The following is an 11,960-nucleotide window of genomic DNA, read 5'->3' on the forward strand; positions in this document are numbered from 1 at the left end:
GAAGGGGTAAAACAAAAACATTCACATCATCCTTCCCCCGGCACCAGCTTCTGGGGCTGAAGTAGGGAGCTTCCACTTTAACAACCCCGACTGGCTCTGGCTCCAGGGCCTGAGATGCCTTCATAATCTGGTCATGGTCCCAGGCAGCCTCGAGAAACTCCTGGGTCGCTGCCTTGCTGACAGCTTCGGGAGGTCGCTGGGTCTTGCTGGCAGCCTCGAGAGACTGCAGGGTCCCGGCCTCCCGCACCTCCACCAGGGAACCCTGGGTCCCGGCCTCCAGGACCTCCACCGAATGCTGGGGCCCGGCCTCCCGCACTTCCACTAGAGTGGATGTGTTTGAGTTCCAGGTCTCAGTGGCTGTCACCGGGAGATGCTCAGGCTCTTGCCATAAACCCCATCTGTGCTCCACTGGGGCTTTGGCCCAGAAAATTTTCCTCTAACTCTCCAGCTTCCACCCTACACGGTGTGGGCTTTGGGAACTTACTGATCCCCATGTCACATTTCCGATTCATATCGCTGGAAGTGTGGGTTTTGCTGCCTGGTTTGTCTTTGTTTGGTTTTTAGACAGGGCTTGCTCTGTCTTCCGGGCTGGAGTGCGGTGATGCAATCACGGCTTACTGCAGCCTGGACCTCCTGTGCTCAAGTGATCCTCCCACCTCAGCTTCCTCAGTAGCTGGGACCACAGGCATGCACCACCATACTTGGCTGAATATTTTTTTGGTGTGGCAGGAGTGTCTTGCTCTTGCTGTGTTGCCCAGGCTGGTCTTGAATTCGTGGGCTCAAGTGATCCTCTGACCTCAGGTCCCCAAAGTGCTAGGATTACAGGCATGAGCCATTGGGCCTGGCCCCAGTTTTCATCCAAACTTCGACCCCAATCCCATTGTCATAGTCCATCCAGGCTACTATAACAAAATACCATAGATGGGGTGGCTTAGAAACAGGAAGTTGATTTCTCACTTTCGGAGGCTGGAAGTCGGAGTTGAAGGTGCTGGTAGAACGGGTTTGGTGAGACCCTGATTCCTGATTGGCTGATTTCTCACTGTGTCCTCCTCACATGGTGGGAGGGTCAAAGGAGCTCCTGTGTGTGGGCTTTTTTTGTTTTTTTTTGGAGTTGGAGTCTTGCTCTGTCACCCAGGCTGGAATACAATGGCGTGATCTCGGCTCACTGCAACCTCTGTCTCCCAGGTTCAAGCAATTCTCCCACCTCAGCCTTCTGAGTAGCTGGGATTACAGGCATGCGCCATCATGCCCGGCTAATTTTTGTATTTTTAGTAGAGACACAGTTTCTCCATGTTGGCCAGGCTGGCCTCGAACTCCTGACCTCAAGTGATCTGCCTGCCTTGGCCTCCCAAAGTGCTGGGAGTACAGGTGTGAGCCACTGTGCCCGGCCCCTTGTGCCATTCTTTGTCTTGACGAATCTGCCTGGTTGTCCCCAGTGAGACCACATTGGGTTTCAAGTTGTAGTGTTTGCCTTCCAGCTTTTAAAATTTCTATAAACTGGGGCAAATACAGCAGAATTGTCTGGAGACCTTTGATGTTGAGGAACCCCAGGCAGTCGCTTCAGTTCAGCCAGTGCTTCCATAGTGCTTTTTTTTTCTTTCTTTTGAGACAGAATCTTGCTCTGTCGCTGAGGCTGGAGTGCAGTGACATGATCTTGGCTCACTGCAACCTCCACTGCCTCCCGGGCTCAAGCAATTCTCCTGCCTCAGCTTCCCAAGTAGCTGGGACTATAGGTGTGCACCACTACACCCAGCTAAGTTTTGTATTTTTAGTAGAGATGGGTTTCACCATATTGGCCAGGCTGCTCTCCGACTTCTGGCCTCAAGTGACCTGCCCACCTCAGCCTCCTAAAGTGTGAGCCACCGTGCCCGGCCCATAGTGTTGTCTTAACACCTTTGTTCATCCTATGAATGAATGTCGATTCTAGGGATTTAGGAATTATGTGCCAGGAGCTGTGAACAAAAACCAAGAAAGTTTTTTTTATTATACCCCAAGAAAATATCATTAAATCCACATAAGCAGATAAAACAGGATGTCTCTGGCCCAGGCGCAGTGCTCATGCATGTAATCCCAGCACTTTGGGAGGCTGAGGCAGGCAGATCATTTGAGGTTTGGAGTTTGAGACCAGCTTGACCAACATGGTGAAACCCCGCCTGTACTAGAAATACAAAAATTAGCTAGGCGTGGTGGCGCACGCCTGTAGTGCCAGCTACTTGGGAGGCTGAGGCAGGACGATCGCTTGATGCCAGGAAGCAGAGGTCGTAGTGAGCCAAGATTGCACCACTGCACTCCAACCTGGGTGACAGAGTGAGACTCTGATTCAAAGAAAACTCCAAAACTAGGCAGCGTATGAATATGATAGATGTTATGTGCAAGATTAACAAGTGATGCCTTAACATTTAAACCTTGACTCATTTGGAACTAAGATCCTGCTCTAGCCGGGCGCGGTGGCTCAAGCCTGTAATCCCAGCACTTTGGGAGGCCGAGACGGGCGGATCACAAGGTCAGGAGATCGAGACCATCCTGGCTAACACGGTGAAACCCCGTCTCTACTAAAAATACAAAAAAACTAGCCGGGCGAGGTGGCGGGCGCCTGTAGTCCCAGCTACTCCGGAGGCTGAGGCAGGAGAATGGCGGAAACCCGGGAGGCGTAGCTTGCAGTGAGCTGAGATCCAGCCACTGCACTCCAGCCCGGGCGGCAGAGCAAGTCTCCGTCTCAAAAAAAAAAAAAAAAAAATAGATCCTGCTCTATGTGTTCTGAACTCGTCACTGTCACAGGACACACGTTGAAAAAAATACTTTATTACATCACAGTCTTGACCTTTAACATCGGAGACCCTAGAATCTACCATCTAAGCTGGGCACCGCTGAGAGTCAACAGGAGGAGTGGTGGATTCCACCCACAGGTGAAAATCGGCAGCATGCACTGACCCCTTAAGGCTGACGTGCTTACATCATGGGAATTGAGTTTGATGTTAGATAATGAATGAATTCGGCTCATGGTCTCCATACCCACGCCTCCAGGGGATGTGTCCTGGATGCAGCCTGTGTCCTCCCGCCATGTGACTTGTAAGGGAACCCACCACTCAAAATGACCACCACCATCTCCTGCCATCCCTGGCCATGGGGCTCGGATGGCCGGACTCAGAATCCGCAGAGGTGTGATTACAAGGAAGTAAAGCCGGATGGTCTGTGTCTCACTGACTCAATTTGGTTTTGGATCGACCATGGTGCACAAAAGCAACCACAGGCAATATAGAAAGGAAGGGATGAGGCTGGGCGCAGTGGATCTCACCTGTAATCCCAACACTTTGGGAAGCTAAGGTGAGAGGATCACTTGAGCCCAGAAGTCGAGGCTGCAGTGAACCATGATTGCACCACTGCACTCCAGTCTGGGTGACAGAGTGAGACCCAGGTTTCTTTTTTTGTTTCTGTTTTTTTTGTGTGTGAAATGGAGTCTCAGTCTGTCACCCAGGCTGGAGAGCAGTGGTGTGATGGTGTGATCTCAGCTCACTGCAACCTCCACCTTCCGGGTTCAAGCAATTCTCCTGCCTCAGCCTCCCGAGTAGCTGGGACTACAGGTGTGTGCCACCACACCTGGCTAATTTTTCTATATTTTAGTAGAGACGGAGTTTCACCATGTTGGCCAGGCTGCTCTCAAACTCCTGACCTCAAGTGATCCACCTGTCTCTGCCTCCCAAAGTGCTAGGATTACAGGCATGAGCCACCGCATCCAGTCCCATCAGTGTATTTCATTTCAATTTGCATCTGACACGATAGACATTGGCAAAATGAACAAGTGAGGCAAATGCAGCCTTGAAATTGAGCCTGGCACCCAGTAAGTGTTGGACATTTCTCCTACTGCTTTTGGAGACTCAGAACCTCTGCGGATTCTGAGTCCGGCCATCCGAGCCCCATGGCCAGGGATGTCAGGAGATGATGGTCGTTTTGCTGTGTGACCTGGGTCATTTTGCTGTGTGACCTGGGTAATGACTTCCCCTCTCTGAGCCTCCATCATCTCCTCTGTAAGGGGGGAAGAGTGTGGGCTGAACTGTGTCTCCCCAAAATTCATACGTGGAGGTTGTAACACAGTCCCTCAGAATTGACTATATTTGGAGTTAAGATCGTTATTAGAGAAGTAATTGGGTAAGATTAGCAGCCAAAGAAAAACTATAACTAATTTTCACGCAAATGTGAACCAGAACCTTCCACATCAGCACAGAAAGGAGGAAAAAGAACCACAGAAGACGAGGAGAGAGGAGTGCTGGCCCGGGTGCCTGGTGCTCGGAACCAACTGGATGCCAAGACACACCAGGCACAGCCAAATCCCACACGGGTCTGCAGCAGAGGCACCCCAGGATGATTATGGGGTCCTCCTAGGGAGAGCTCGGAGTCCCAGCCAATGCTCCTAATTGCCTGGGGTCAGTAGGTCGCTGAGCTAATCTTCCCGAGCACATCAGGGGTCTCTGCCATCACTGAGTGGGGCTTCCAGAACACCCTGGAACCCAATCAAGTCCAATTAACCAAAAAGGCAGGAATGTGGCCTGGGACCCCAGCAGGGCTGGGAGGCTTCTCGGCAGGAGACCGAGGTGCCCCAGGAGCTCTCTCGCTTGTGGGAAACAAGCCCCAGGCCCCAGCCCCATCCAGGGCAAGGAGGGAGGGAACCCCCAGGCTCGGGTCAGTGGGGTCTCTCTGTTCAGCAGGGCTTTGGGCTGTGGGATCCAGGGACACCAGCCTTGGTGGTTAATTTGATGTTCTGCTCATAGACGCATGATGATTTAAAAGCCACATTTCAGTAAGGCAGACAGAGGAGGACAAATGTTGCATGATTGCACTTATAGGAGCCACAGGGAATAGCCAAATTCCTAGAGACAGAAAGTAGAAGCGAGACACCCAGGGGCTGGGGTAGAGGATTGGAGACTGTTTCAAGGGCTGGAGTGATAAAATTTGGGGTGTAGATAATGGTGATGGTTGCACACATTGAGAATGCATTTAATGTCAATGAATTGTACCTCCCAAGTGGTTAACGTAATATCATGTATATATTACTACAATGGCAAGAAAAAGACTAAGTTTGCAATCAGCATTTAACCATTTAAGGAAATTGGTTCATTAATGTATAGTTTGGTTTATTAGTTACATAACAATATTTAAATATTTGGGGAAATGTACTTCCTAGATGGAAATGCTTAATAAACTGAACATTAAAAATTTTGGGGGGAGGCTGAAGTGGGAGGATTTTTTTTTTTTGAGACGGAGTCTCGCTCTGTTGCCCAGGCTGGAGTGCAATGGCGTGATCTCAGCTCACTGCAACTCCCACCTCCCCAGTTCATGCAATTCTTCTACCTCGGCCTCCTGAGTAGCTGGGATTACAGGCATGCACCACCACACCCAGCTAATTTTTGTGTCTTTAGTAGAGACAGGGTTTCACCATGTTGGTCAGGCTGGTCTCGAACTCCTGACCTCAAGTGATTCACCCACCTCGGCCTCCGAAAGTGTTGGGATTACAGGCGTGAGCCACCGTGCCCAGCCATGTGCTTACCTTTCAAAGAATGGAGTGTTGGCCGGGTGCGGTAGCTCACGCCTATAATCCCAGCACTTTGGGAGTCTGAGGCGGGCGGATCACAAGGTCAGGAGATCGAGACCTTCCTGGATAACACGGTGAAACCCTGTCTCTACTAAAAATACAAAAAATTAGCCAGATGTGGTGGCGGGCGCCTGTAGTCCCAGCCACTTGGGAGGCCAAGGCAGGAGAATGGTGTGAACCCTGGAGGTGGAGTTTGCAGTGAGCCGAGATTGTGCCACTGCACTCCAGCCTGGGCAACAGAGCAAGACTCTATCTCAAAAAAAAGGAAAGAAAAGAATAGAGTGTTATATCTTGCACAGACTACCAATAGTGGCAGGTAGCACTTAAGGAAGGGGTGTGTCCCCAGATCTGAGACCCTGGGTGGGGACTGCATCAACATCATCCCGGGCTGGTGTAAGTCTAAAACCCCGCTGTTGCCCCTCAGCTCAGTCCTCTGAGCATCACCTGGTCTGGTAGGGTCAGTCCCCCTAGACAGTCCCTGTGCTGGGAATTACAGGTGTAAACAAACCACCACGCTCTGCCCATTTTCCCCAATATTTAAACACTGCCATGCAACTAATAAATCAAGCTACACATTTCATAAACCAATTTCCTTAAATGGTTAAATGCTAATGTCAAACTTAAAGTCTTTATTTCTTTGACATTGTAGTAAACTCTACATGGGCCGGGTGCAGTGGCATATGCCTGTAATCCCAGCACTTTGGGAGGCCGAGGCGGGTGAATCACCTGAGGTCAGGAGTTCGAGACCAGCCTGGCTAACATGGTAACATGGTGAAACCCTGTCTCTACTAAAAATACAAAACTTAACCGGATGTGGTGGGGTGCACCTGTAGTCCCAGCTACTCAGGAGGCTGAGACAGGAGAATCACTTGAACCCGGGAGGCAGAGGTTGCAGTAAGCTGAGATCGTGCCACTGCACTCCAGCCTGGGTGATAGAGTGAGACTCTGTCTCCAAAAAAAAAAAAAAAAAAAAAATACCTACATGATACTGATGATGTTAACCACTTGGGAGGTACAATTCAATGACATTAAATGCATTCTCAATGTGTACAATCATCACCACTATCTACACCCCAAATTTCTCATCACTCCAGGCCCTTAAAACAGTCTCCAGTCCTCTACCCCAGCCCCTGGGTGTCTCGCTTCTACTTTCTGTCTCTAGGAATTTGGCTATTCCCTGTGGCTCCTATAAGTGCAATCATGCAACATTTGTCCTCCTCTGTCTGCCTTACTGAAATGTGGCTTTTAAATCATCATGCGTCTATGAACAGAACATCAAATTAACCACCAAGGCTGGTGTCCCTGGATCCCACAGCCCAAAGCCCTGCTGAACAGAGAGACCCCACTGACCCGAGCCTGGGGGGTTCCCTGCCTCCCTGCCCTGGATGGGGCTGGGGCCTGGGGCTTGTTTCCCACAAGTGAGACATCCCTGGGCCATCCCGGTCTCCTGCCGAGACCTCCCAGCCCTGCTGGGGTCCCAGGCCACATTCCTGCCTTTTTGGTTAATTGGACTTGATTGGGTTCCAGGGTGTTCTGGAAGCCCCACTCAGTGATGGCAGAGACCCCTGATGTGCTCGGGAAGATTAGCTCAGCGACCTACTGACCCCAGGCAATTAGGAGCATTGGCTGGGACTCCGAGCTCTCCCTAGGAGGACCCCATAATCATTCCGGGTACCCCTGTTGCAGACCCACGTGGGATTTGACTGTGCCTGGTGTGTCCTGGTGTCCAGCTGATTCCCAGCACCAGGAACGCAGACCAGCACTCCTCTCTCCTCATCCTCTGTGGTTCTTTTTCCCCCTCTCTGTGCTGATGTGGAAGGTTCTGGTTCACAGCTGTGTGAAAGGCCCATTTAGTTTTCCTTTGGCTTTTACTTTTCCATTTTTGATTAATTTTGAGACAGGGTCTCACTCTGTTGCTCAGGCCAGAGTGCAGTGGTGCAATCCTAGCTTGCTTCAGCCTTGAACTCCTGTGCTGAAGCAATCCTCCTGTTTCAGCCTCCTGAGTAGCGGGGACTACAGGTGTGCACCACCACACTCAGCTAATTTTAAAAACATTTTTTAGTGATTGGGGTCTCCTTCTATTGTTCACACTGGTCTCAAACTCTTGGCCTCAAATGATGCTCTTGACTCTGCTTTCCAAAGCATTGGGATTACAGGCATGAGCCACTGCGCCTGGCCTTCTTGCTTTTTTACCTGTGAGCAAAAGAAGATTCCTCAAGCGGGCTGCTTTCTTTCCCCCAGGAATCTCCCTATAACCTTTGCAGATGCCCTTTTTTTTTTTTTTTTCTTTAGACAAAGTTTTGCTCTTGTTCCCCAGGCTGGAGTACAATGGTGTGACCTTGGCTCACTGCAGCTTCTGCCTCCTGGGTTCAAGCGATTCTCTTGCCTCAGCCTCCTGAGTAGCTGGGATTACAGGCGCCTACCACCATGCCTGGCTAATTTTTTGTATTTCTAGTAGAGACAAGGTTTCTCCATGTTGGCCAGGCTGGTCTAGAACTCCTGAATTCAGGTGATCCTCCCGCCTCGGCCTCCCAAAGTGTTGGATTACAGGCGTGAGCCACCATGCCTGGCCTGCAGATGCCTTCTGATAAATCTGTGTGAGGCGTGGTGGTCTGAATTGCAGTGGGTAAGAAATTGAAACATTTAATTCACAACAGAAACCTGGTGTCAGCTAGCTTTCATTTTTCCTTTCCTTCTCTCCCTCCCTTCATCTCTTTCTCTCTCTCTTTCTTGTTCGACAGGGTCTCACTCTGTAACCCCGGCTAGAGTGCAGTGGTACAGTTGTAGCTCGGTGCAGCCTCAAACTTCTGGGCTCCAGCTATCCTCCCACTTTAGCCTCCCAAGTAGCTGGGACTACAGGTACAAGCCACCATGCCCAACAGATTTTTTTATTTTTATTTTTCGTGGAGATGAGATCTCACTGTGTTGCCCAGGCTGGTCTCGAACTCCTGTCCTCAAAGTGATCCTCCCACCTCAGCCTCCCACAGTGCTGGGGTTCCAGCCACTGCACCCAGCCTCGTGTGACTTTTAAAAGCATTTTGGCCAGGAGCAGTGGCTCACGCCTGTAATCCCAGCAATTTGGGAGGCTGAGGCTGGCGGATCACGAGGTCAGGAGATCAAGATCTTCCTGGCGAACATGGTGAAACCCCGTCTCTACTAAAAATACACACACACGCACACACACACACACAAAATTAGCTGGGCGCGGTGGCGGGCGCCTGTAGTCCCAGATACTCGGGAGGCTGAGGCAGGAGAATGGCGTGAACCCAGGAGGCGGAGCTTGCAGTGAGACGAGATCACGCCACTGCACTCCAGCGAGGGCAACAGAGCGAGACTCCATCTCAAATAAATAAATTAAATAAATAAATAAAATAAAAGCATTTCATCATAGCATGGCATGGAGTGTTCATTAATAACATTTTGTCTCTTTTTCTCTTGTTGTTTGATTAAAAATGACTCATGTGTGTTCCTGCTGAAAAGGACCCTGGAGGTGATCCAAACACCCCCCACGCCTCTGCTCCATGCACACAGGCGGCTCTGGCCAAGTCACAGCCTCCAGAACTCCCTCCACCCTTGCACTGTGTTTCCTCAACAACCAAGCCTGGGAACATTCCCAAAAGGGTCCAGGAAGCAGCTCACTCAGCAGATGTTTGGTGATTTCAGAAAACAAAAGGGTCGGCAGGTCACGTCCATCAGCTCCCTGAAGAGTCCTCCAGGATCTCGCCTGCTGCGTGGCTTGGCACAGCCCACATCACGACAACACAGACTTTCCATCTTTACTGTCCTTTTAATCACTTCTGCAGGGGGATAGCTCAACTTACAAACCACATAAATATTTTCCTTTCGGCACCAAACTTTCCCCTGGGGAGCTGGAAGCCCAGCTGGGGTCTTTTTGTCTCTGGCCTCCGGGTCCAGGGCTGACCTGGGATAGGAGCATTTGTACCAGTCTTCCGGAGTTTCAGCGAGAGGTACTGGCAGGTTTCAGGGACAGGCGGCTGTTAAGATTGTCACCCTCCACATCTGGTGTGAGAGACCACAGGATAGGAGAAGGCAGATATGTGGAGTTCCGAGGCAGGTATGTGGACCCTGGCAGTTGCTGAACCAAAGTACACCTGCAATCATAAAGCCAATTAAGATGTTTGTTAAAGAGGCTGGGCATGGTGGCTCACACCTGTAATGCCAGCACTTTGGGAGGCCAAGGCAGGTGGATCATTTGAGGCCAGGAGTTCGAGACCAGCCTGGCCAACATGGTGAAACTCCATCTCCAGTAAAATACCAAAATTAACCAGTATGGTGGTGCATGCCTGTGATCCCATCTACTCAGGAGGCTGAGGCATGAGAATCGCTTGGACCTGGGAGGTAGAGGTTACAGTGAGCCAAGATCGCGCCACTGCACTCCAGCCTGGGAGACAGAGGGAGATTCCATCTCAAAGAAAGAAAAGAGAGAAAACAGCTGTGTCCAATGTGTCTTATAAATCAAATATAACAAGCACACAATAGAATATTCAATTAAGGAAATTGTCTATCATTGGTAACGTTGATGAAATCAGTTTCAGGGGAGTGACGGGAGGGAGAGAAATGGCCTGATTGGAAAGAAATGAAAGGGGAACGGGAAGAGATAAATTGGAGAACTTAAGACCAATACCAGAAAAACAAAGCAGACCCATACAAAAATTAAATAAGGCTGGGTGCAATGGCTCATGTCTGTAATCCCGGCACTTGGGGAGGCTCAGGAGGGAGGATTGCTTGAGCCATGGAGTTTGAGGCCAGCCTGGGCAATTTAGACAGACCTTGTCTTTACAAAAAACATAAAAATTATCTGGGTGGGCTGTGCGCAATCGCTCACGCCTGTAATCCCAGCACTTTGGGAGGCTGAGGCGGGCAGATCACAAGGTCAGATCGAGACCATCCTGGCTAACACAGTGAAACATGTTTCTACTAAAAATACAAAAAAATTAGCCGAGCGTGATGGTGGGCGCCTGTAGTCCCAGCTACTTGGGAGGTGGAGGCAGGAGAATGGTGTGAACCTGGGAGGTGAAGCTTGCAGCAAACCGAGATCACACCACTGCACTCCAGCCTGAGCGACAGAGCAACACTCCATCTTAAAAAAAAAAAGTAGCTGGGTGTGGTGGTGCTCACCTGTAACCCAGCTACTTGGGGGACTGAGGCAGGAGGATCGCTTGAGCCCAGGAAATGAAGGCTGCAGTGAGTTGTGATCACACCACTGCACTCCAGCCTGGGTGACAGTGAGATCCTGTCTGAAAAACAAAACATAAAAAAACCCCCAAAATCACAAAAGAAGCTTGTCATGAAACACCACATAATGTGAGATTCCATTGATATGAAATGCCCAGAACAGGCAAATCCACAGTCAGGAAGCTGCCAGGGGCTTTTGGGGAGTGGCCGCTAATGGGGATGGGGTCTCCTTTTGGGGGGATGAAATGTTCTAGAATGAGGTAGAAGAGATGATGGTTGCACAAGTTTAAGTATGCTAAAATCTATTGATTAAATCAATAGTAAATCTTTTGAACTGAACATTTTCATTGGGTCAACTTTGTGGTATGTAAATTATACCCCAATTTTACTCCCAAAATAAAGATGGCTGGAGAAGGGGCAGCATGGGTGCCCTCCAGAGCCGAAGCTTATTGGAGCCCTGGCAGGTGAGGGGCTGCTGGCTGGGGAGACGGGAATGAGCCAGCTGAGCTCGCAGGGCCATGAGAGTCCAAGTCCCGGGGTGGGGCAGGGATGGCAGAAGCTGTGGGCTGGATAGGGCCTTGTGGAGCTGGAATGGCGAGGGAGCCTCAGAAGATCTGCATGAACAAGTGATGAAACAAGTCTTCTCCTGCAAACCCCCTGTCCCCCACCCCGCCACCATGCCCCAGCGGGAGCCGGCCCCTCCCTCCCACTCCCAGGCTGCCTGGCCCCAGTGTCCCTAGGCTGCCATTTACGGATCACTGACTAGGTCCAGGCTCAGGGCTGGCCTTACATTCCTGGGTTCCCGTCCTCATTGGTGCCCTGTGGAGTTAGCCCTGCTGTCAGAGTTTCTAGAACGCACCTGTTTGGAACGGATCTGTCGAAATATTGGGAGCCACTGAGGGCTGGGCCAGCCTCCAGCACCTGGTATGGCGGGGGTGGTGTCTGTAGACACTTGGTGATGGGAGGAAAGAAGGGAAGGAAGTGGTCACCTTACCTGGGGGCTATGTCCCTTTCTACCTCACCTGGGGGAGTTCCACACCTGTCCACCTCACCTGGGAGATTTCTACGCCTGTCCACCTCACCTGGGAGATTTCTACGCCTGTCCGCCTCACCTGGGAGATTTCTATACCTGTCCGCCTCACCTGGGAGATTTCTATACCTGTCCACCTCACCTGGG

The sequence above is a fragment of the Piliocolobus tephrosceles genome, chromosome 21 (assembly GCF_002776525.5).
Source record: "Piliocolobus tephrosceles isolate RC106 chromosome 21, ASM277652v3, whole genome shotgun sequence".
Lineage (NCBI taxonomy): Eukaryota > Metazoa > Chordata > Mammalia > Primates > Cercopithecidae > Piliocolobus > Piliocolobus tephrosceles.